Source organism: Schistocerca serialis, chromosome 7 (assembly GCF_023864345.2).
Source record: "Schistocerca serialis cubense isolate TAMUIC-IGC-003099 chromosome 7, iqSchSeri2.2, whole genome shotgun sequence".
Classification (NCBI taxonomy): domain Eukaryota; kingdom Metazoa; phylum Arthropoda; class Insecta; order Orthoptera; family Acrididae; genus Schistocerca; species Schistocerca serialis.
The window spans coordinates 306,640,774-306,665,477 of NC_064644.1; the positions used below are offsets into that span (position 1 = coordinate 306,640,774).

General features: G+C 42.3%; 1 pseudogene; it reads right to left on the reverse strand.

Annotated features, from left to right (window-relative positions):
* Nucleotides 1–887: 887 nt before the first annotated feature.
* The window catches only part of LOC126413032 (coiled-coil domain-containing protein 6-like), a 122,396-nt pseudogene continuing 98,579 nt past the window's right edge, over nt 888–24,704 (reverse strand).

The window sequence follows — 24,704 nt, forward strand, 5'->3', positions numbered from 1 at the left end:
TTCCAATTTCATTGCATTTCAGCAGCATCTGTGAAAGAAATTACGCTAATAATGTGAACAAAATAATATATTATGTTATGGTAAATCAAGTTCGTTTACTATAAAAGGAACTGTTGCTCCTTTACAGATTTTAGGATAACTGTGTACTTCTTGAGAAAAACGTCTTTTTTCAAAGATTTTTAATCCATTTCGTTTTTTTGTCCATTACAGTGCCATCCATCAAGCAACGAAAAACTGTTAAATACGAAGGTTGCATATTTTTCCCAAATCAGCAATAAAAATGGGGTTCATATATAAGAGTTCAAAGATGAGCCTCATCCCATCCCCTGAGGATGAGGAAGAGGGGGGGGGGGTTGAGTTTTGTGTCACTGGTGTCCCCCTTCGAGATAAAGAACTTTTATTACAGTCCTTTTTTAAATCTGATTTGTAGTTTACAATATATTTCCAAAAAGTTTATTTTATAATGCGCCCAACTTTTTCCGTAACATATGGTGTATGGCTAAATCTCCTCTGCGAACCAGACTATATACTGTAGGCTCTCAATCGCCTACCGTTTGCACCAAATAGAAAGCTCATTCGTGATACTCCATTTGTGTTCGCTCCGCACACGCCTAGCCCCAACATGAAATTAAAAATAAAAACGAAAAGACAAGTCTCTCGCAGCGGATGAAAATAGGTCGAAGTCGTTCGTGAAGCTCGTCACGGTCTGCCCAGTTGAGCAGCAGGTAACGGGGCCAGTAGAAGTGGCGGGCTGCGGACGCGAATTCCGCCGTCATTATCATCGGCCACATCAGCGTGCAGGGCGGCGATCGATGGCTCGGCGAGTTGGCAGCCGGAGTCGCCCGGGCGGGCCCTTAGGAAATATCGGCGCCACCGGCAGGTGCGCGTTACGGCCGGACGGTGGCCACTAGCCGCAGCCGGCGCCGCGACGCCCGGCGCCCGTTATTGGGCGCACGTCCCGGCCCGGCGCGCAGCGTCGAGAAGCGCGGCGGCCCGGCGTTCAAACGGCGCCGGCACGCCCCGCCATGACGTCCGAATGCGTCGCGCGTGGCCGCTGCAGGGCGGACGCCGCCCGCAATTATTGCGCCATACGCGCGTGCCGCGTCATCGACAACACTAGCAGCGGACGGAATCTGATAACAGTACCTTACTTCCGCAAGTGAATTCACGAATAGATATAGAGAAAACTATCATCTGCAGGTTTCAGAGCATTCGTAATGGACGAACCGTTTTGGCTACATCCTACGTGAGCGACAGAGGTGATAGCCTCAGGTGACAAAACACAACAGCGTTTATGGCTACAAAAATGTCATTGGCTGACAACGCCTGTGCCACTGTTGTACGCCTCCTACTGACGTCGTTTGATTTCGAGTGCTGGAGCGGACACATTGTGTTACAAAATACTTATCATCCGAAACTTCCTGGCAGATTAAAACTGTGTGCCGGCCCGAGACTCGAACTCGGGACCTTTGCCTTTCGCCGGCAAGTGCTCTACCATCTGAGCTACCCAAGCAGGACTCGCGCCCCATCCTCACAGCTTTACTTCTGCCGGTACCTCGTCTCCTACCTTCCAAACTTTGCAGAAGCTCTCCTGCGAACGTTGCAGACCTGGCACTCCTGAAAGAAAGGATATTGCAGAGACATGGCTTAGCCACAGCCTGGGAGATGTTTCCAGAATGAGATTTTCAATCTGCAGCTGTGTGTGCGCTGATATGAAACTTCCTGGCAGGTTAAACCTGTGTGCCGAACCGAGACTCGAGCACTTCCCCGCGAAAGGCAGAGGTCTCTAGTTCGAGTCTCGGTCCGGCACACAGGTTTAATCTGCCAGGAAGTTTCATAGCAGCGCACACTCCACTGCAGAGTGAAAATCTCATTCTGGAAACTTATCATCAGATTTTAAGAAAACTACACAGTGAAAAAAATTATTCTTCCACATTTTAAAACTTCTTATGTTTGCTCACTAAAGGATTTAATTTCTTTTTGTTATTCACCAAAGTTACTGTGCTGCATGAAGCTAAGTAAATGACTGCACGAAATTTTTAAGAATTTGCAGAGATAAAAACGCTTTTTGTACAGTTCATTCTTGGCTACACATAATTGTGCATGAAACTGAGCCAACAAACCGAAATTGTACTTTACAAACTGAGAGCAGAATGATATCTCTTTTCATGCTCGAGATACTGATTTTTATATTAAGTGGACAGGACGTACCAGCGCGTCCAGTGCCTTTACTGCACATCGGGAATCACGTGGTCGTAAAAACCGTCATATTTTATAAACGGTTCAAGATAGCGAAAAGAGATTTTTTGCAATGGCTGCACACAAAGAGGATGCATTTCATCATATGATAAACACTGGATCCGGTTTGGTGAAATGTATGAACAAGGCGAAAAGACGACTTATTACAAATTACACATTGAGCTTTCACCCGAATTTTCACAGCCAACCGAAGAGTAGGCAACGGACGAATGGTGCATCACACTGACATCGCAAGGTCTACTTTTGCAAACGAATATTTAATTGCTTGAAAGTGATTGTGGTAGTTAAGAAAAAGTGATTTGAGGGAAAATTGAAACATGTTATGAACAGCTGCTGGTACATATGTAAGATTTCATCTCCTCAAGGCCTGGCTATTTTGCTTAGAAAAAGGGACAATGGTGTGGTATTACCTTGTCAAAAGGCTTCCTGCAAATCAAGTACTGAATTTAGGACGTGTCAGGACATAATACACTAGCAAGGCAAATGACGTGTCCGTATGATCATGCTTTTTGAATAAAAGTCGATAATAAAACATTAAGTCCGCAGCCCGTGGTCGTGCGGTAGCGTTCTCGCTTCCCAAGCCCGGGTTCCCTGGTTCGATTCCCGGCGGGGTCAGGGATTTTCTCTGCCTCGTGATGACTGGGTGTTGTGTGATGTCCTTAGGTTAGTTAGGTTTAAGTTATAGGGGACTGATGACCATAGATGTTAAGTCCCATAGTGCTCAGAGTCATTTGAGCCAAAACATTAAAAAAATCGGTCAAATGTTTTCTGAAATGCTTAGTCCAAAGAATATAGCACAGTTTAGAGACACAGTTTACATGCCTCTGAATGATGCTCCAAATAAAGTACAGCAAATGAGATACAATAGATTGGAGAATCATTTCAGATGCCTTTGAGTGACTTTATTAAATTTCCTACAAAAAGGTGGTCCTGTTCATTCTTTTTGTAGAACGAATAATCTGCACGCAGCGAGAGAGAGAATATGAAAAATCTTGTGTGTGTTATTTGAAGGCGTTGGAGTTGCATAAAATCCTTTAGTGGGGACAGCTAAATAACTCTTTGTACAGGATGTTTTAGAAACAACTGGAAAATTACCAGGCGAATTAAAAATAGACTGTAACAAATGATGTTCATCTTGAAGGGTGACTTCCCAAGACACATTTATAGCAAATGTTTCTTACTTTTAGAAAATCATTTCACAAAACGTATGACCTTCTTTTCAAAAATTTTGTATGCTTTATTTATGAAGAATTGCTTATGACTGCTTATGAATTATGTTCCCAATATTCAAATACCAGTAAAATTTTACATCTGTTCAAATGAGACGCTGAGAACCACAAGGGCCTTAAGTACATCGACGTCGATTCTCAGACTGTAGCATGTATGCACGCTCCTGATGTAGTAGTAGTAGTAGTAGTGGTGGTAGTAGTAGCTTTATTTATCCATAGAGATCTTTTAACAAGGATATAGGACATGTCAAAGTATTTAAACGTTTAGACCAATTTAAAATAAGCTAATTCGTATACACATATATTTACAGACTTCTAGTTAGAGGCAATCATTAGATTTTGCCTCTGGTATACAATCATTTTTTACAAATAATTAAATTAAATAATGTAATGCCACACTGTTCACTGATATCTCACTATCACTCACTACACACACACACACACACACACACACCTCGAATGTCGCTAACGTATGATCTAGCCTTAACACCTTTCAGCAAAGATATTCATTTTGTCTGTCATTGCCCGCAAGTTGCAGTCATTTTGGTTTGTGATTTGGGGAGTCACTTTTTTGGAAACTAACTCAATAGATGCTATGAGTGGCTCTATAAACGGATCTATTACGCACCCATAACCTGGTTCCTCGAATTCACATGCTATCATTTTCACTTACGGCCTTTGAGAGCTATACTCGTATTATGAAAGTGGCAGTACATTTAGGCGAATTGACTTTCTGTGCGCGTAATATGTAATTTATTATTGCTGTAAATAACTTTAATTTTCAAAGAACTTAAGGGCGACGTCGTCGTCAACCACCGATATTTCGACAGAACACGCCCTGCCATTTTCAAGGCAAAACTCCAGCAAGTAAGCACTGTACAAGCGAATATAAAACTTCGATTTTCAGAGGAACTCCAGAAAGATAGTATATACACACACAGACACAGATACTGTAAACACTAGCGCCATCACAAACCAACGACGTTAGGAATTATCCATAGTGAAATCAATAATCAACAGGTGAGGTAGAAAAAACATCGTCCTGTTTTTTGACAAGTGAGAGAGCAGGATTCCATCTAGAATTTAAACAAAAACCACCATCTCTATTCATAAGGTTACTTGCTAATTTAGTTTCAACAGCTTCCTTAATAACACTATCCCAATAGCTGAAAGTGCATGCCAGAATCTCCGTGTTGCTATATTCCATAGAATAACCGCTCCCAAGACAGTGCTCTGCAATGGAGGATTCGCTGGGGTATTGTAAGCTTGTGTGCTGCTTATGCTCTGTACATAGGTCCTCCACAATCCAGACAGTCTGACCAATATATGACATGCCACAACTGCAAGGAATACGGTAGACATCCACCTTACACAAACCAAGATCATGCTTTACCGGACCTAAAAAAACCCTGATTTTAGATGGTGATCGAAAAACACACTTAATATCATATTTCCGCAAAATGCGACCAATCCTCTTCGAAATTCTCCCTGCATAAAGCAAAAAGGCCGTAGATTTTGGTGGCACTTCGGTTTTATCACCATTCATCCGGTGAGCAGTTTGTCCATAATGCAACGCATGTCTAATCTGTCTTTCACTATAACCATTCTGACGAAAGGTGACTTCGGGCTGACAAACTCTCATGGTCCGAGATGACATGGGCCCTGCGAAGCAAGCTATGAAGTACCCCTTCACGCTGAGCCTGACGGTGACAACTATCAGCCTGCAGATACAAGTCAGTCTGAGTAAGCCTCCTATAAACGATATGAGCTAACGTACCACCCATAGTCCTGCTGACCAGCGTATCAAGGAAGGGAAAACAGCTACCTCCGTCGTAAACCGAATACTCAGGTGGATTTAATTCATGTATTCGAAAAAGTCGTCCAAATTCTCACTGCCATGAGGCCAAACAACAAAAGTGTCCGTAAACAAATCGGCAATAATAGCTTACAACAAGCCTCTCATCACAGCTCCATCTGTCTCCTCGTAGTACTGGTCATTGAACAAAAAGTAAGAGGAAGTCAACACATGTAGAAATACTTTCGTTAATTCAGCACCAAACCTAACCTCAAATAAACGAATCAGACCGAAGAATACGAGTGAAGAGAGAGACCACATCGAAACTTAACTAGAATAGCATAGTCATTCAAACGCGTTCCTTTCAATCGACGTAAGAAATCCGCCTAGTTCTTAATGTTGTGCTCACACCGACCTGCTATTGGGCTCAACGGAGCAGCATGGTATTTTGCCACTCGATATGTCGGAGCACCAATGTTACAATAGGACGAAGGAAATACACCTCCTTGTGGACAAAAGGGGGGGGGGGGCATATAACTTAGGGAGAATAGCAGAACTGAGGCTCTTGATAGCCTGATGAGATGAGAAACTTTTCTTCATGAGGCTGTTCGTCTTTTTCTCAACAGTTTTTGTGAGCTCAGCACCGATCCTCGGATACACCGAATCAGACTGTAAACACTGAATCTTCTGAACGTAATTCTGCTTGTCCAAATAACAATAGCAATGCCCTTCTATGCAGGTAAAACACCAATATTCGTATCCTCTCTAAGTGAATGTAAATCGGCACTCTCACCCTCTCACCTGCTGTGATATTATTCTTTGGTTGACGCGTTCCAGTCCCTTGAAAATGGCAGTGTATGTTCTCGTCGAAATATCAGCGGTTGTCGATGACCTCACCCTGCTGCACTTCCGTGTTATTTGGACACTTTGTAAGTCGGGAAAAACTAAGGTATAACTTTAATTTATTTCAGTTCCTATACCAGAAACTATTGCAATGTTGTAATTCCTTTTGGCAGAGCTGCGACGGGCTCCAATTCGATTGTAGTTAGTTACCTTTGTTATCGTCATGCTGAAAAAAATCTATATAGTGCCTCCACAGGTCTTAGAACCTTTTATTTGATTATTATTGTACGTCACACATTTGTAGGTAACAAAGAATGGTGACGTAGTCACTGCGTAATTCAGTATCCAGGAAAGGATTTCTTTATCTTTATTCCACTTATGGACCATAGCATGTACCGCCAGGTAATTAACTTCGGACTATGGCGACCATCTTCAAGACCTGATTACAAACAATTTTTTATTCGCAAGGAGCAAACATGTAAATACGGCGTGGTCGCAGAGTAGCAAGCCAAACAGATTATTCCTCCCTGACGGTTCTAAATTTACATATCTTGGCTCGATGTGAATGAAAAATTATTTTTCTCAGGTCTTGAAGAAGATCATTTTGAACAGATATCGATCACCTGGTGTAGGATATTGTGCTACGTGTATGGAAGACATACCAAAAAGCAAGAACTATCAAAACTGTGGAGTTGGAAAGAGAATATATGAAAAATAAGTGGATTTAGGAAACCATAAAACCGAACAAATGTGTCTCGTTAACTGTCAATAAAATAATAAAATGAAGTTATTTCTCAGTACATTTCAGAGCGTTTGTCCTGGATGGAAAATCAATTCTACTTTAATTTTTGTAAGTGAGCCGCTAAATACAGTTGCTTGTGTTGTTGTTATCTTCAGTCCGAATCTTGGTTTTTGATGCAACTCTCCACACCAGCGTATCCTGTGCAAGCCTTTTCATTTGTGGATATCAACAGTAACCTACATAAGTTTGAATTTGAAATGTAAGTATTGCTTGCTGTATTGAAGTAGTCTCTCTCAAGTATTCCCCTCTCTCCACACTTCTTTCCATTACAAAATTGAAAATACCTTGATGTCTCACGGTAAGTGCTATCATTTCCTTCTTTTAATCACGCTGTGCCACAGTTTTTCCCCCGGTTCGATTCAGAACCTCCTCAGTAGTTATTCGATCAACCCATCCAATATTCATTCCTCTCCTGTTGAATTATTTCGGTCTTAGCTTCTCCCTCCCTGTACTCTTCTGGTTCATATCTGATTCTTTCACTATTATTAGTGGTTAAGACAGTTTTACAAATGTCTGTGGAGCTTGCAGTTACTTTACGATAGCTCTGACTAAAATTAACAACTACGAAATCAGTATTCTCCCCATACTGAATATTATACAGTACAACTAGATTTCACTACAACGTCACAAATGTTCACTACTTCAGTATACGATTTGGTCTCCACAACAATAACTCGAAAGCCAAAATTAACATGAAACACCTTGCCCTTTCTGACAGCTTCGACTTGACACAAGAAGTTTCAAATCCTGCTGCGTAGAATTCTGCAGTTGCTTAGTGACTGACTTTCCTTATATGTCCGACTGATACACGCAACCTAACACATTCAGTCATTAGGATTCAGCCTTACAGAACACTGAACACAATTAAATATAAAAATAGATATGAATACACAAATACTGTAAGATCCAATGTAGAACTGAGTATAGTGCAGCTAATGTTTAGTTATTGTAAGTGAATGTATAGACAAGCACTTCAGTTATGTTTTATGTGACTGTTATGCATTGAGAGAGTAAGCAGAGATGCTTTGGTGATGTTAACACGTTGGAGTAGCAAAAATTAGATGGAGTGTAGTAACAAAATCTTATATATTATTTCTCAACGGTGTTTTTTGTAGATAAGTCATATCTCCCACGTTTCTTAATCAAAATTAGTGAGTGAGACATCATTTTCTAGGTTTCATTCACCGCTTTACAGCGTTTGCAACGTTACTTTACGCTTCTCCTAACCTCAGTACCATAAATCAACATCAGAATTCCTAAACACTACTATTGTAATTACCACCAAATTCAGTGGTGCATAAATCAATGAATAAAGTATTTCGCGGCATATCTGTTCTGTTAAATAAGAAGAGAATACCGCCGCCGACAGGAATATTAAGTTTTCAACACTATCGTCAGCTGTAATTTCATATTCAACTGCTATTCTGTGTCCAAAAACTGACCACTGTGCAACAGTTAGTGAATATGTCATCTCCAATATGTTACGTGGAGAGGCAATGGCTTACCTCTGTTCTGATTCTGTCCAACTTGAAGTAAACATCGTTAAGTTATAACCCGGAGAATTTTTGAACTCCTTAAATCCATATGGTTGCCATCTGATTAGTTGTTTTAAAAACGCTCTTATTATGTTAATTTGAAATCTTTACGCTAATCTGGCATTAATTAATGTTGTAAGATTGGTGATAATTCACTTAGGCGACTACACCATCACTGTTAAATCCTTTGATACCGATAAAACTGGGGTCGTACGCCGCATTAACCTCACACATTGTGATTCAACCACGACTTTCCAAATGAGAAGACAACAATTCCCAATAAAAGTAGCCTGTGTTATGATCATGAATAAAGCATGAGATCAAACGCTTCTAAGGTTCAAATGGCTCTGAGCACTATGGGACTTAACTGCTGAGGTCATCAGTCTCCTAGAACTTAGAACTACTTAAACATAACTAACCTAAGGACATCACACACATCCATGCCCGAGGCAGGATTCGAACCTGCGACTGTAGCGGTCACGCGGTTCCAGACTGTAGCGCCTATAACCGTTCGGCCACTCCGGCCGGCACGCGCTAAGGACAAGTTTGTATTAGCAGAACCTGTTTTTTCGCACAGACAGTTAAACAGGTCTTTCTCACGAGTTCGCACATTCAGCGACATTTATGTTTGTGATCAAGACACATACAGCCAACAAGTAAACGATGATCACGTTATAACTGCCAAAAGTCTTTTCAAATAAATTTGTAAAATAAAGAAGTTAAAAATAAAATAAATCACTATCTGATTTTTATTTTACAGTTAACCTTATTCTGTATAATGGTGTCGATTTTTAAAGTGACGCTATAATTTGCTACTGCTAATCAAAATATAACATCTTTTATTAATAAATATTTGCAATTACTTATTTCTCCAATACCATATTACCTGACGGTGAATGATCGGGATAGTGTGCGAATTATTTCCGTGGGTCAACAAGTGCCAATTATCGTATGGGTTAGCAGTGTGACGGTATGAACACTATCTAGCATTACATTAATTATAATATTGATTAACGCTAGAATGCAATGAATGTTAATAGCACTACTGTATGATGCCCCTGTGTAATGCCACTAGCAGGTAAATGCAAGCTTCTCTTATGTTTCACAATAAAGTCTAATTTTAATCTTTTACATGTGAGCAAAACTGCTATCGTATTTAATTCCATTAGCTTTTCCCTCGGAACTATGTATGAAAATTAATGAAGTAATTAGTTACCCAGTATGTTTACACAGTTGTCATAAAATGTACTATAGCTGTTGTAGCAGCGAGAGACATTGCTATTGCCGTCACTGTAATTAATAGTACTGTTGGACATTGTAGTGACACATTCCGACGCAGAGACATACAAACCTTAAAGGCTGAGCCAAAGATTAAATTGAGAGGTATGTAGATTATAATCTTTGTAATGTTCACATTGGATTCTCTTTTGTTTCACACTCCAAGAAGGAGCTAAGGGACACTTTCGATTGTTGCCTCGTGGAGGATGGACGTAAATTTTGGTGTGTGCGGAAAGGTAGCCATATTGTTAGTAATTATGGTTTGTGCGACGAGCAGAGCAAGTCTTATTGTCTTGTGAATAAAAAATAGTGAGAAGTATCGAAATGTTACGAAAATTATTTAAAGCGACGTAGCATTGTATTCCTTGGTTTCCACCGTCTCCGTGAAGTGAACCGATGCCGACTTAGGAAGATACACACGGTCAACAAAGAGAAGAACATCGATGGCGACTAATGAATTAATATTGTGGCAGAAGGACTAATTCTACGTCTAAGGTGAGAACTCTGATTAAATCAATAATGACGTAGAATTCATAATGTAATTAATCGGAATGGTAAATTATATTACAGGCATATTTCACGCATCGCTGAATTTGTCCGCATTCAAGCCGGTCAATACAGTCCGTAAAAAAGCCCTTCAAAAAATTCTAAAGTTACAGTTCCATGTCCGTAATTTTTCCTCTTTTCAAAAAATCAATCAATTTATTTTTTTTATTTATTTCGCCACACTGCCGACCGCTGACAGGGACAGTGCTGGTGGAACAAACAGTAAGTACTTGATTGTTGTACTACAGATGTACTAATTACTGTTTATCTGTTAGATGACGCTGTATAAACGGATGGCACAACAACCAGAAGGAACAAGGACAAGGATTTACAAAGCTAACGTAATCGTGAGTGACGCAGCTCAGCCGGAATCAAGGTAGGAAAGCGCAAACGCATGCAGCGGCTGCACCTTGGCTTAGCTCCACTTAAAGCAGAACCTTTTCCTTTCCATATTAAAATCCTGGTAGTGTTTGTGGCAACACACAATTACACTTTGATAATTACCTTTTTTATGTTCAACAATCGCAGAATTAGAAGACTTTGTGCGCCATCTTGTAAATTTCCGACGCGCAACAAATAACAATCGCGAGATATTTTTATTAATTCAACTGCGAGAGAATTTAAAGATTTAGATTAACAGTAAAGTACGGATAAAAATAATATCTGCACAATGGAATCGGAGAATTTTAATTTGACAAATGTTCATGGACGCGTCACCGATTCTGACAATAGCGACGTAAATGATGACGCAATTAGTTTTTCAGCACAACATAATGTAGAAGTAAATACAATTCAATTGCACTCCACAGGGATTAGCAATAACGAACCACTTGCAAATGAAACCTTGTACACAGTCGATGAAGCATCGATTACCAGATCAGATGAAAATATTTCACGTGAAATCAGTGAACATAGCCCGGTTTCGATTCAATCAGACCGTGGCAGAGAAACAATGAGTGTGCTCCCTGCCGCTGTTGGATAAGCAGCTGAGCAGCAAGTCGTATACTCCTAGCTCACTCATTTGTTACATAGTTTAATTCTTAATTTCTTTGCGTGTTTTTGGTACTTGAATTGTTTAATTCATAAATTTCGGGCGTATTATAGTATTTGAGAGTTGTAGCATCGCGTTTTAGTACCTGAATAATGTAAATTCGCGTAGTCGTTTGTCTTCTGTTTTTGTTTTGAACGGCCAGTGTCGGTTGGTCACAGTCAGTGTGCTCCCTGCCGCCGTTGGATAAGCAGCTGAGCAGCAAGTCGTATACTCCTAGCTCACTCATTTGTTACATAGTTTAATTCTTAATTTCTTTGCGTGTTTTTGGTACTTGAATTGTTTAATTCATAAATTTCGGGCATATTACAGTATTTGAGAGTTGTAGCATCGCGTTTTAGTACCTGAATAGTGTAAATTCGCGTAGTCGTTTGTCTTCCGTTTTTGTTTTGAACGGCCAGTGTCGGTTGGCCACAGTCAGTGTGCTCCCTGCCGCCGTTGGATAAGCAGCTGAGCAGCAAGTCGTATACTCCTAGCTCACTCATTTGTTACATAGTTTAATTCTTAATTTCTTTGCGTGTTTTTGGTACTTGAATTGTTTAATTCATAAATTTCGGGCGTATTATAGTATTTTAGAGTTGTAGCATCGCGTTTTAGTACCTGAATAGTGTAAATTCGCGTAGTCGTTTGTCTTCTGTTTTTGTTTTGAACGGCCAGTGTCGGTTGGCCACAGTCAGTGTGCTCCCTGCCGCCGTTGGATAAGCAGCTGAGCAGCAAGTCGTATACTCCTAGCTCACTCATTTGTTACATAGTTTAATTCTTAATTTCTTTGCGTGTTTTTGGTACTTGAATTGTTTAATTCATAAATTTCGGGCGTATTATAATATTTGAGAGTTGTAGCATCGCGTTTTAGTACCTGAATAGTGTAAATTCGCGTAGTCGTTTGTCTTCTGTTTTTGTTTTGAACGGCCAGTGTCGGTTGGTCACAGTCAGTGTGCTCCCTGCCGCCGTTGGATAAGCAGCTGAGCAGCAAGTCGTATACTCCTAGCTCACTCATTTGTTACATAGTTTAATTCTTAATTTCTTTGCGTGTTTTTGGTACTTGAATTGTTTAATTCATAAATTTCGGGCGTATTATAGTATTTGAGAGTGTAGCATCGCGTTTTAGTACCTGAATAGTGTAAATTCGCGTAGTCTCCTTCCGCCGCCGAGCAGTGTCAGCAGTGCGCAAGTAGCATCATTACTGCATTTACTAGGCAATCTTGTATTTTAATAACCGTTTAAATTTTGTTGATTTGTTTGCGCTCTCTGTAGATTAGTTCAGACGTTCTTTGCAAAACAGTTTTTAGCATGGATAGGGACTGCAACTGCTGTGTTCGGATGCAGGCTTAGTTGGCATCCCTTCGCTCCCAGCTTCAGGCAGTGTTGGCTTCGGTCACACAGCTTGAGGCTGTTGCCAATGGGCATCACTGTGGGGGTCCGGATGGGGGTTTGTCGGGGACGGCCAGCTCGTCCCATGCATCCCCTGATCGGACTACGACTGTGGTTGCCCGGGATACTGCCCGCATTGAGGCTGATCCCTCACCTGTGGTAGAGTGGGAGGTCGTCTCAAGGTGTGGCAGGGGGCGAAAGACATTCCGGAGGGCTGAACGGAAAGCCTCTCCAGTTTGTCTGACGAACCGGTTTCAGGCTCTGTCTCAGGCTGATACTGATCTTCGGCCTGACATGGCTGCTTGTCCTGTTCCAGAGGTTGCCCCTCAGTCTGCAAGATCCGGGCAGTCGCAGAGGGTGGACTTTCTGGTAGTTGGGAGCTCCAACGTCAGGCGCGTAATGGGGCCCCTTAGGGAAATGGCAGCAAGAGAGGGGAAGAAAACCAATGTGCACTCCGTGTGCATACCGGGGGGAGTCATTCCAGATGTGGACAGGGTCCTTCCGGATGCCATGAAGGGTACAGGGTGCACCCATCTGCAGGTGGTCGCTCATGTCGGCACCAATGATGTGTGTCGCTATGGATCGGAGGAAATTCTCTCTGGCTTCCGGCGGCTATCTGATTTGGTGAAAACTGCCAGTCTCGCTAGTGGGATGAAAGCAGAGCTCACCATCTGCAGCATCGTCGACAGGACTGACTGCGGACCTTTGGTACAGAGCCGAGTGGAAGGTCTGAATCAGAGGCTGAGACGGTTCTGCGACCGTGTGGGCTGCAGATTCCTCGACTTGCGCCATAGGGTGGTGGGGTTTCGGGTTCCGCTGGATAGGTCAGGAGTCCACTACACGCAACAAGCGGCTACACGGGTAGCAGGGGTTGTGTGGCGTGGGGTGGGCGGTTTTTTAGGTTAGATGGCCTTGGGCAAGTACAGAAAGGGCAACAGCCTCAACGGGTGCGGGGCAAAGTCAGGACATGCGGGGACCAAGCAGCAATCGGTATTGTAATTGTCAACTGTCGAAGCTGCGTTGGTAAAGTACCAGAACTTCAAGCGCTGATAGAAAGCACCGAAGCTGAAATCGTTATAGGTACAGAAAGCTGGCTTAAGCCAGAGATAAATTCTGCCGAAATTTTTACAAAGGTACAGACGGTGTTTAGAAAGGATAGATTGCATGCAACCGGTGGTCGAGTGTTTGTCGCTGTTAGTAGTAGTTTATCCTGTAGTGAAGTAGAAGTGGATAGTTCCTGTGAATTATTATGGGTGGAGGTTACACTCAACAACCGAACTAGGTTAATAATTGGCTCCTTTTATCGACCTCCCGACTCAGCAGCATTAGTAGCAGAACAACTGAGAGAAAATTTGGAATACATTTCACATAAATTTTCTCAGCATGTTATAGTCTTAGGTGGAGATTTCAATTTACCAGATATAGACTGGGACACTCAGATGTTTAGGACGGGTGGTAGGGACAGAGCATCGAGTGACATTATACTGAGTGCACTATCCGAAAATTACCTCAAGCAATTAAACAGAGAACCGACTCGTGGAGATAACATCTTGGACCTACTGATAACAAACAGACCCGAACTTTTCGACTCTGTATGTACAGAACAGGGAATCAATGATCATAAGGCCGTTGCAGCATCCCTGAATATGGAAGTTAATAGGAATATAAAAAAAAAGGGAGGAAGGTTTATCTGTTTAGCAAGAGTAATAGACGGCAGATTTCAGACTACCTAACAGATCAAAACGAAAATTTCTGTTCCGACACTGACAATGTTGAGTGTTTATGGAAAAAGTTCAAGGCAATCGTAAAATGCGTTTTAGACAGGTACGTGCCGAGTAAAACTGTGAGGGACGGGAAAAACCCACCGTGGTACAACAACAAAGTTAGGATACTACTGCGAAAGCAAAGAAAGCTCCACTCCAAGTTTAAACGCAGCCAAAACCTCTCAGACAAACAGAAGCTAAACGATGTCAAAGTTAGCGTAAGGAGGGCTATGCGTGAAGCGTTCAGTGAATTCGAAAGTAAAATTCTATGTACCGACTTGACAGAAAATCCTAGGAAGTTCTGGTCTTACGTTAAATCAGTAAGTGGCTCGAAACAGCATATCCAGACACTACGGGATGATGATGGCATTGAAACAGAGGATGACACGCGTAAAGCTGAAATACTAAACACCTTTTTCCAAACCTGTTTCACAGAGGAAGACCGCACTGCAGTTCCTTCTCTAAATCCTCGCACAAACGATAAAATGGCTGACATCGAAATAAGTGTCCAAGGAATAGAAAAGCAACTGGAATCACTCAACAGAGGAAAGTCCACTGGACCTGACGGGATACCAATTCGATTCTACACAGAGTACGCGAAAGAACTTCCCCCCCTTCTAACAGCCGTGTACCGCAAGTCTCTAGAGGAACGCAGGGTTCCAAATGATTGGAAAAGAGCACAGATAGTCCCAGTCTTCAAGAAGGGTCGTCGAGCAGATGCGCAAAACTATAGACCTATATCTCTGACGTCGATCTGTTGTAGAATTTTAGAACATGTTTTTTGCTCGAGTATCATGTCGTTTTTGGAAACCCATAATCTACTATGTAGGAGTCAACATGGATTCCGGAAACAGCGATCGTGTGAGACCCAACTCGCTTTATTTGTTCATGAGACCCAGAAAATATTAGATACAGGCTCCCAGGTAGATGCTATTTTTCTTGACTTCCGGAAGGCGTTCGATACAGTTCCGCACTGTCGCCTGATAAACAAAGTAAGAGCCTACGGAATATCAGACCAGCTGTGTGGCTGGACTGAAGAGTTTTTAGCAAACAGAACACAGCATGTTGTTATCAATGGAGAGACGTCTACAGACGTTAAAGTAACCTCTGGCGTGCCACAGGGGAGTGTTATGGGACCATTGCTTTTCACAATATATATAAATGACCTAGTAGATAGTGTCGGAAGTTCCATGCGGCTTTTCGCGGATGATGCTGTAGTATACAGAGAAGTTGCAGCATTAGAAAATTGTAGCGAAATGCAGGAAGATCTGCAGCGGATAGGCACTTGGTGCAGGGAGTGGCAACTGACCCTTAACATAGACAAATGTAATGTATTGCGAATACATAGAAAGAAGGATCCTTTATTGTATGATTATATGATAGCGGAACAAACACTGGTAGCAGTTACTTCTGTAAAATATCTTGGAGTATGCGTGCGGAACGATTTGAAGTGGAATGATCATATAAAATTAATTGTTGGTAAGGCGGGTACCAGGTTGAGATTCATTGGGAGAGTGCTTAGAAAATGTAGTCCATCAACAAAGGAGGTGGCTTACAAAACACTCGTTCGACCTATACTTGAGTATTGCTCATCAGTGTGGGATCCGTACCAGATCGGTCTGACGGAGGAGATAGAGAAGATCCAGAGAAGAGCGGCGCGTTTCGTCACAGGGTTATTTGGTAACCGTGATAGCATTACGGAGATGTTTAATAAACTCAAGTGGCAGACTCTGCAAGAGAGGCGCTCTGCATCGCGGTGTAGCTTGCTGTCCAGGTTTCGAGAGGGTGCGTTTCTGGATGAGGTATCGAATATATTGCTTCCCCCTACTTATACCTCCCGAGGAGATCACGAATGTAAAATTAGAGAGATTAGAGCGCGCACGGAGGCTTTCAGACAGTCGTTCTTCCCCCGAACCATACGCGACTGGAACAGGAAAGGGAGGTAATGACAGTGGCACGTAAAGTGCCCTCCGCCACACACCGTTGGGTGGCTTGCGGAGTATAAATGTAGATGTAGATGTAGAAATAATGGCATAAATACAAACACACAAGCTTCATCAGTTACGCTGCAGGCATTATATAGTCTGATGCCAAACGTCAGCGAGCAATTATCTGATTTAAAGATCAGTCACACCACAACGAACACAAAACTGGCGAATTTAGAAATCAGCCACAACGTGACAAACACAAAATTGTCAAACATGGAAATTGGGTTCCAACAGCAGTTTTCAAGTGTAAACACGCAATTTGAAAATATGCACAAACATTTCGATCAACGATTAAATAAACTCACAAACGAAGTCGATCAAAAGATCGAAGACAAAGTCATCAAAACAGTCAATAGCGTATACAATGTATTGGCCAATGATTTCGAAAAGGAATTGTCAGATCTTACAAACAAACAGGAACAGGAACTGTCAGAAATCGTAGAAACACACAATCAAACACACACGGTACAAAAAGAAATACACGAAAACGTACAGGCTATTGAATTAAATTTAACTAGAGTACAGTCCGCATGTGAAGAAATACCTGACCAAGTTAATAAAGTTAACGAAGAAGTCGGTCTTCTGAAACAGGAGACTGGACGTATCAAGGCGGACATTATCAAAATAAATGAAACTTTAGAAACCGTTAATGTAAATGAATCAATAACAGACTGGAAAACAAAACTTTTTGAAAAATTAGGTAATGAAATCAAAGTAGTCGAGGACAGAATACGTAAGGAAATTGCGGGTAGACTGAATGTTTCAAATGATTTGCCTACGTAAAGCAACAGGCAGCCTGACACTTATTCGCCCGCGCCAGATTACGATGTCAAAAACGCAGAATATCACGCGCCCAGTCCGGCGTACGTGCACGCACCGGCGCAGGCAAACAATGGCTATTCGCCAAACACGGTGCTGCAACAGGCAGTAGTCGTGTCGCCTTGCATCTCGACGATTCTAGTCGATGAGAGCCTGTTGAAACATAGAGAGTTTCCAGTTTTCTCCACAGAATCCAGAAAAACTCATCCAGTCGTATTCGTAAGAGCATTAAAAAATGTCTTACCAAGAAACTGGACTGAGGCACAGAAGATTAGATTTGTAGTAGGCTTCACACAAGGCGACGCACTTTTGTGGGCCATACACATGGCTGAACAGTGCGTCACCTACGAACGGGCTTTCTTGGAGAAATATTGGTCAACTGCGGTCCAAAAAAGACTGCGACGTGAGGTATTCAACCCACAACCGTGCAACCTAAAAAACGGCGGGTTGAGAAAGTATTTCGAAAAGTATTTGAATAAGACGCGCTATTGGAACAATCCAATACCGCATGTAGATGTTCTCAAAATTCTGAAAAACAGACTACCCGCGAACTTACGCGAAAAATTGGTAACCATACCGGAGAACGACCTTGAATACTTTCTTTCCGTGCTTGACTCAATTGATCTAATACACTCCTGGAAATGGAAAAAAGAACACATTGACACCGGTGTGTCAGACCCACCATACTTGCTCCGGACACTGCGAGAGGGCTGTACAAGCAATGATCACACGCACGGCACAGCGGACACACCAGGAACCGCGGTGTTGGCCGTCGAATGGCGCTAGCCGCGCAGCATTTGTGCACCGCCGCCGTCAGTGTCAGCCAGTTTGCCGTGGCATACGGAGCTCCATCGCAGTCTTTAACACTTGTAGCATGCCGCGACAGCGTGGACGTGAATCGTATGTGCAGTTGACGGACTTTGAGCGAGGGCGTGTAGTGGGCATGCGGGAGGCCGGGTGGACGTACCGCCGAATTGCTCAACACGTGGGGCGTGAGGTCTCCACAGTACATCGATGTTGTCGCCAGTGGTCGGCGGAAGGTGCACGTGCCCGTCGACCTGGGACCGGACCGCAGCGACGCACGGATGCACGCCAAGACCGTAGGATCCTATGCAGTGCCGTAGGGGACCGCACCGCCACTTCCCAGCAAATTACGGACACTGTTGCTCCTGGGGTATCGGCGAGGACCATTCGCAACCGTCTCCATGAAGCTGGGCTACGGTCCCGCACACCGTTAGGCCATCTTCCGCTCACGCCCCAACATCGTGCAGCCCGCCTCCAGTGGTGTCGCGACAGGCGTGAATAGAGGGACGAATGGAGACGTGTCGTCTTCAGCGATGAGAGTCGCTTCTGCCTTGGTGCCAATGATGGTCGTATGCGTGTTTGGCACCGTGCAGGTGAGCGCCACAATCAGGACTGCATACGACCGAGGCACACAGGGCCAACACCCGGCATCATGGTGTGGGGAGCGATCTCCTACACTGGCCGTACACCACTGGTGATCGTCGAGGGGACACTGAATAGTGCACGGTACATCCAAACCGTCATCGAACCCATCGTTCTACCATTCCTAGACCGGCAAGGGAACTTGCTGTTCCAACAGGACAATTCACGTCCGCATGTATCCCGTGCCACCCAACGTGCTCTAGAAGGTGTAAGTCAACTACCCTGGCCAGCAAGATCTCCGGATCTGTCCCCCATTGAGCATGTTTGGGATTGGATGAAGCGTCGTTTCACGCGGTCTGCACGTCCAGCATGAACGCTGGTCCAACTGAGGCGCCAGGTGGAAATGGCATGGCAAGCCGTTCCACAGGACTACATCCAGCATCTCTACGATCGTCTCCATGGGAGAATAGCAGCCTGCATTGCTGCGAAAGGTGGATATACACTGTACTAGTGCCGACATTGTGCATGCTCTGTTGCCTGTGTCTATGTGCCTGTGGTTCTGTCAGTGTGATCATGTGATGTATCTGACCCCAGGAATGTGTCAATAAAGTTTTCCCTTCCTGGGACAATGAATTCACGGTGTTCTTATTTCAATTTCCAGGAGTGTATATGAAGAAGAGCCAAGCACAAGTAATCGGAATGAACACGCCGTAACCAATCAAAACAACGGTAACGGGAATCATTGTAATGGCAGTGGACAAACTCAACACAGTTGGCATCCGTATGAGACAAGGCCAAATAATGGAAACGGGAATTACGGAAATCGGAGGAATTCGGCGCCACAGAGACTTGAAGACCGAAGATATAGTACAGATTACGGTCCACGCCGGTATAGGAATGACAGAAATGACGTGAATGATTGGTCAGGTCCGCGTTATGAACGGCGGCACACAAATGAAAATTACAATAGTTACAGTAATAGGAATGACCGACCAAGGAGAAATAGCGACGGCCGGCCGCAAGAAAATGTTGCACGCAGCGGTCCGGAAACTAACTGGCGACAGAATAACCAGTCAGTACACTTCGTAGAGGTAACGGACAGTAATGAAGGAACGCCGTTGTCTCCCCCGGTAAACAACAATCGGTCGCTATGAGCCCCCACCGGCCGACCGATTTGACAACAGGGGGCACAAAAAAGCACACATTACATCTTAAACAATTAAGATATGATCAGGATGCTACCGTAGAAGATGATCTATGTGAAGAAGAGATGAAAGCACCAGACAAGGCAAGTGACCTCGTGCAGGCTGTAATAACAGCAAAGATAGGAACTATAATTACCAACGTAATTTTAGATACAGGCGCATCTACGAATATTATTTCTAATTGTTTATTTAAAGAACTTTCGAAAGCATTAAAAGTACCAGTGTTGCCAACGGAAAATTGTAAAATCTTGACAGCTGTAGGTAACAAGTCAAAAAGTATTAAGTGGCAGACGCAAATACCTGTTACCATTAGCGATGTCACGATAAACTGTACATTCTTAATCGTTGACAAATTAATCGTCAATTGTATTTTAGGTACGGAAGTTTTCCGGCAGTATAAAGCAAACATCGACATAGGCAGTGGACTTTGCTATTTCCGAGTGGGCAGTCGTAGTGTGAAGGTCAATCTTGCAAAGTCAACAAAAGAGCGTAATGGCCAATTACAGAAACAAGCTGAAGTAAAATTAGTTTACCCACAAGTGCTATTGATAGATATTCCTTTCCCCGGACAATTAGACACGGAAATAATTAACGAACAGGCCGCCCACGAGAAAGTAGGAAAATCCACTTGTCTTTCAGAAACTCAACAAAATGAACTAGCAGATCTTCTTTATGAATACCGAGATATTTTTAGAAAACATAACTGAAATTTCAATTAACATTGAAACTAGTAACCAACTGGGGGCATATGCCAGCTAAAAAACGCATAGTTAACCACATCAAATGAAACGTGTTACTGTGAGTCTTAACACTATAAAATAAACCATACGGTACTTTTGTAGTCTAACTCAGTTATTTAAGAGAGAGGAACAAAGACAAATTAGCGCGAAGGTCAGAGTTTGTTCGCCTGAGACGAGCAACAAACCCCGCGTCAAAGTTGCAATACAACGCTCAGCTGACGAGCACGCGGTAGCGTCATGGCAAGACGAGGTCATTGGCCGCGCTGTAGGCAGCGAGCCGGGGAGAAATCTTCCCCCTTCCCTGTCCGATCAGCTGAGTGTATACAAAGCGCGAAGGCGCATGCGCGGTCGAGTCCAGACGACACGTCACTTATTACACGATGGCCGCTATCACGAATAATGTTCACCAACAATGCAGAGTTTACCCCGCGCCTGCAGTCCGGCCATGGTACATAAGCGCGCAGGCGCGGAATGTTTAAAAGTTTTGAGACCACGCTTACTATGAGACACAGTGACGAGAGCCATTCAAAAACAAGAAAGAAAAGGGTACACAATTCTTGTAAATAGTAGCTTAGAAAATTTAATTATAAGCTGGTATTACGTAATAAAAGTGAACATACAAGTACATACTGGTCATGGACGGTATTGTAATATTATATTGAGTAAAATCTTAGCTTGTACGCAAGGAGAAAGAAAATAGAACAAAAAAGTAAATAAATAATGCAGATATATAACCGGAAGAAAGGCTACGTACACGAGAACAACACACAATTACATGTAGGGAAAACGCAGCAAAGAGGAAAGCAAAGAGATAACGCATACATTTACATTCCAGCGATTTTCAGAATGAACAACAAGGTAAACGCTTGAATTTTTGTGACTAAGAAAAAGAATGACATAAGCTTTAAAATAGGAAAATAATAAACAGATCTATGCAGCGTAATGAACTGAATCGATAAGCTTTAAAATAGGAAAATAATAAACAGATCTATGCAGCGTGAGTAATGAACTGAATCGCTCTCAAAACAAATACCTAGGATTTATAGAAAGAGAAACACATTAACGTTAGGAAACACCTAAAGCACTCAGCAAACAACTTTGTAGAATATATAAGCTACACACGAGGTTACATGTACGAAAGCTGAAGTGTAAAGGTGGAAAATATGGAATGATTGCGTATCAATGGACCGTAAGGCAGCTATGTATGTAAGAAGAAATATTTAGTTGTAAGTATTATTAGTATGAGGGGATGATGCTCAGCACACCCTGAATTATTTTGGAATATTAAGGGAATGGTGCAAGGTACTGAAAAAGGGCCCCACCAGCAAAGTGTATATTATAGTGGTAGATATTTTTTGTGTGTATAAACGTATGTATGAATGTGTGAAAGGCGAAAGAAGCTCTGTACATGTACGGAACCTAAACAACATAGAAGTGTATAAGGAAAATTAAACTCTAAGACAATCTCGTATAAACAGGTATACCTAACGTCAAGAAACAACTTAATTAAAACCGTAAGACTCTACGAGTTTACGAGAAAATACGAAAAACCTGATACAAAGTGCAACATTAGCGATGCTTCACTCATGTATGTATAAGGAAGGTATGAATTACTTTACACACTTGAAATATGAAATGATAAATCGTGTCAAAATTATATCTTTCATACATATAACGATTTACAGTCACAAAGAATGAAAATGATATCGCCGCTATACGAGAAACAGGTAAGTAGTGTGATCGACGACCTGTAAGCAAAGGTATCGTCTATAAAATAAACTTAAAAAAAAAAAAACGTCATACAGATTTCATGCTGCACTGAAGCTATGAAAGTCTGATTATTCGTGTACATCGATTTTCATGACAACCGATGCATTAAAATGTCTGTATTTTTTCTCCCATGATAACACAAGACGCCTATAAGCGCACTTTAATTGAAGATGATACACGCACACAAGGGCGTGCCGCTATTATGAAACACTGTACATATTAATAGTAGCTACACCCTGAACTTCAAGATTCTATGTTTATATGTCTATGTTAATGTAGGAAATTTTATTAGAGGTAATGATTTACAAGCACACCAGAACGTGCTTAAGCACAAAACACTGTACATATTAGGGTTATGCTACATATAAATTATTATTTCGTGCATTTTCAGATTTTATACGTAAAAACCGTAGCATACACGTAGTCGTTGCCATTACCCTAAGTAGAAGGTAGAAAATTCCCTTCCCAAGCTGCAGTGGAGCGGCTACCGGTGTGTTTCTCTGCATGCTGAGGCATGTCGTTGCGTATGAAGAATACGTACGGAGGTAAACCTTAACTTACACTCGAGTTCAAGAAGGAAAACAAAGGACTTGTTCCTTCTAACAGATTAATGGAAAAAGGTGTGTGTGTCAGTAAAATCCAAGACGAAGAAGCCACTATGACAAGTCAAAAATTTTTCAATTTTCGTCGATAGTTTTTCCTGTAATTAATGTAACCAATGTATTGTATGTGTTATATGTTATTCCATTGTATGTGATGTATTTTGTATTTAATGCCAAGTCCCGTGACTTACAAATTTGTGAATACTTATGTACATTGACCAGTAGTATTGAGGGAAATGAATCTCGGTACAATAGGTAAAAGGGGTTAATGCGAAGAAAAAAGTGTAGTGAAAAGAAAGTTTCGATCGCAATACTCGCGGTTAAAGTGGTGTGTGTAGAAATTAAAATTGTGCAAAGTAGTGCTACGTTGCAAGTGTCAGCGAGCCTAAACAAGTGACAACGAAAATTGAAGCTTGTATCGTCAAACGACCCATGGCGTCACAATAGGAAAGGACAATGCCAAACAAGTTTGACAAAATGGTTCAAATGGCTCTGACCACTATAGGACTTAACAGCTATGGTCATCAGTCCCCTAGAACTTTGAACTACTTAAACCTATCTAATCTAAGGACATCACACAACACCCAGTCATCACGAGGCAGAGAAAATCCCTGACCCCGCCGGGAATCGAACCCGGGAACCCGGGCGTGGGAAGCGAGCACGCTACCGCACGACCACGAGCTGCGGACAAGTTTGACATGGTACGCTTCTTACCTGGAGCTGCATCAACGGGATCGTCCTCCACCTCACACATAGTGTGGTGTGTTCTTCGGGGCACATATTCCAATGTACCTCGTCGTATCCCGTCTAAGTACTGGAAGGAACTACAAAAAGCACACGCATGCTGAGGTTCGGAAGTCTCGACGGTACCCGCACGTCGGTGTATATTCAGTGCACTGGCGCGCGCATTCAACCAACGTCGCCCGCTAACGGACGAACAAACAATCAGGCGCGCGTATCACCCGCCCGTATTCAACACTGGGGCTAGCGAACAAAACTCGTCGCCACAGAATAAATACAGAAAGCAATACAAGGACTTAATTTTCACCTCTGATGAGGAAAGAAACATTTGTAAATAACGTTGTATTCATTGTATATTTTATTGTACAAACTTTACTACATGATGTCGTTTTCTCAGTATTAACCAGAACTTTGTACATTATGATTAAGGTTTGTAAATATTAGCATAAGTATACCAAGAAACTGACACACACTCAGTAATACCAAAAAATTCACAGTGCCATGAAAATGAGACAATAAAAATGAAGTTTGTAAATAAAAGACCCCCAAACCTATCAATTGCAAGGTCGACTACTGTATCCTGTCAACCAAATAAAATTTTCTAGTGACAGTATACAGCAGGGGGCAGTGTAATGACACATTCCGACGCAGAGACATACAATACCTTAAAGATTAAATTGAGAGGCATGTAGATTATAATCTTTGTAATGTTCACATTGGATTCTCTTTTGTTTCACACTCCAAGAAGGAGCTAAGGGACACTTTTCGATTGTTGCTTCGTGGAGGATGGACGTAATTTTGGTGTGTGCGGAAAGGTAGCCATATTGTTAGTAATTATGGTTTGTGCGACGAACAGAGCAAGTCTTATTGTCTTGTGAATAAAAAATAGTGAGAAGTATCGAAGTGTTACGAAAATTATTTAAAGGGACGTAGCATTATATTCCTTGGTTTCCACCGTCTTCGTGAAGTGAACCGATGCCGACT